Source organism: Gopherus evgoodei, unplaced genomic scaffold (genome assembly GCF_007399415.2).
Source record: "Gopherus evgoodei ecotype Sinaloan lineage unplaced genomic scaffold, rGopEvg1_v1.p scaffold_34_arrow_ctg1, whole genome shotgun sequence".
Classification (NCBI taxonomy): domain Eukaryota; kingdom Metazoa; phylum Chordata; order Testudines; family Testudinidae; genus Gopherus; species Gopherus evgoodei.
In genome coordinates, this window is record NW_022060016.1 from 6,582,434 (window position 1) to 6,584,605 (window position 2,172).

At 59.9% G+C, this 2,172-nt stretch overlaps 1 long non-coding RNA gene across 1 annotated transcript; it reads right to left on the bottom strand.

Moving 5' to 3' along the window:
• Window positions 1-269: 269 nt before the first annotated feature.
• On the bottom strand, window positions 270-1,934 carry LOC115641379. The gene is made up of 2 exons (XR_003998067.1): window positions 1,833-1,934; window positions 270-706 (listed from the first exon to the last, which is right to left on the bottom strand). It is a non-coding gene; the product is annotated as an uncharacterized LOC115641379 (long non-coding RNA).
• Between the last annotated feature and the right edge of the window lie 238 nt (window positions 1,935-2,172).

A 2,172-nucleotide genomic window follows, 5' to 3' on the forward strand; every position in this document is an offset into this window, starting at 1 on the left:
ATGATGCTTGGGGGGGTGGGGAATTGCGCAGCATGGCGTTTGGGGGGGTGGGGTTTGGGCAGCATGGCGCTGGGGGGCTTGGATGGCACAGCACGGTGCTCGGGAGGGGCAGGGGGCTTCGGCAGCGCAGCACTCAGGGGGCAAAGACTTGGGCGGTGCAGCACTCGGAAGGACGGGGACATGGACGGTGCAGCGTGGCGCTCAGGGGGTGCGGGAACTTGGGCAGCGTAGCGCTCAGGGGGACATGGGGCTTGGGAGGTGTGGTGCTCGGGGGAGGTTCTGCAGCGCTTGCAGGGGAGTGTTACGGCTGAGTGGTGCTCTTTTTTTTGCTTGGGGCAGCAAAAACATTAGAGATGGCCCTGGTGTCAGCCTGGGGAAGCTAGATGAATTAGGCCAGTCACCTTTTGAACCCTTGTGGTTTGGTCTCCTCTGTCCTGGGAGGTTGGCCTACTTTTCCTCCTGGCCTCCTTTGCGTGACTTGCCAAAGGAGGAATTGAGGCAGGAATAGGGTAAAAGAGGAAAGTCAAACTGAGGAAGGCAGGGCAGAAGCTAAGTGCCTCAGTGAGGCTAAGTGGGGTTAGTAGAGTGCCACCATTCATTCTGCAAAGCCTGGGGAGGTGCGGTTGGCTGCTGGGAGGTAGAATCTGTGCCTGGCTCTTGGCATCCTGGGGGTGGCTACTTGCAGCTCAGGAGAAGAACTGGGGTTCTGGGTGGAAGGAAAAGAAGCAATGGTGAGTCCTAGTGGGCTGCTTTCTGGCAAGATGGTTTTCCAGTTGAGGCTTGGGAGGAGCCTGCAAGCTGTGGGTGGAGTTGTTCCAGTGAGAACAGCTGCTCTTGTCTTGCAGATGTGGGGGTGGCAGCGACAGCTTGTGATGGGGCAGGTGCTGGCTTTAGTGAATGGGATATAGGAAAGCCCAGCCTGCCCCACTGGGGCCAAGTCCACTGCTTGTCTCCTGTGTTGTGACATCCAGAATTAAATCTTCCCAGCATGTGCTGTGGCTCATGTATTAAGCCTGGTTGCTGCCAAAGTAGCTCAGCTGGGACTGCATTAGATTGAAGATCTGAAAGTTTCTGGTTTGATGCCAGGCTGGCGGCTGGGGGCAACTGTGTTGGTAGTTAAGGGGCAGCAAGTGGGATTGGGAACCGGGGTCTGGACTGTCCCCATGGAGGACACATGCCACTCCCAGCCCTGGCAGAGAACAGGCATCTCCTCCCATCCCCGCTCCAGGGCAGCCACGTTCTGGGGAATGACCCAGGGCAACAATTTCCCACCTAAACAAGGGCAAATCGCTGCCGATAAAATGGGTGGGAAAATGCCCCACATCGGAGAGATTTTAAATTGATATTTGAGACTCATGGAGAAAACGGGGGAAATCGGGGGAGCCGAGAGAGCTGATCACTGGAGGGGAAAGAGGGGAATCTCCCCGGATTTTATAGCCCCGTGTGAGACACTGAGCGAGAAAAGGGGCAGAACTAGAGAGAATTTGTATCAGGGCGAGAGGCAAGTGGCACAAACAGGGACAGGATCCAATTAACTCCCCTCCCCGCCACTCCTCCCTCCCCCCGGGAATTTCCTGTCTGCAGAGACAGTTCAACCACCCCCCCCCGCGTCCTACTGACCTTCCCCCCCCCAACTCCGGCTTCTCCCCCCACCCGCCTGACACCCCACATGGACCCCCCCCCCCGCCAGGACCCAGGCTCTGCCCCCCCCATCCCAGCGGGGCCGGGACAGCTCCTGCTGCAGCAGCTCCCAGGCTTCTCCCAGGTTCCCCGGGGCAGAGTCACTTTCCCGGCCGCCCCCAGCGCCCCCCCCCCCCGGGTCTCTCACTCACTGGTTCACACGGAGGCAGCAGCAGAAACATCAGCTTTGTCCTCCCGCCCCCACCGTGGATGGCATGGAGCATGCGCACCTCCAGCAGCTGAACCCCTCCTATACCTGGGACGGAGAGGACGGAAGCGCCCTGGGGCAGGCTGGGAGATGTAGTTCCTGCTTCTCCCTGGACAGGAAGTGATGTCAGTCGGAGCCGGGGGAGGGTTTGTGCCGGTAGAGCTCTGGGCATGCGCAGATCGCGGCGGACGAGATTTTTGTTTAGCTGCAGCCTCCAGGTACCGGAGCGAGCCCCGGGGCCGGGCGGTGACTCTGCCCCAGTGTCCGTGGGGGGGACCCGGCAT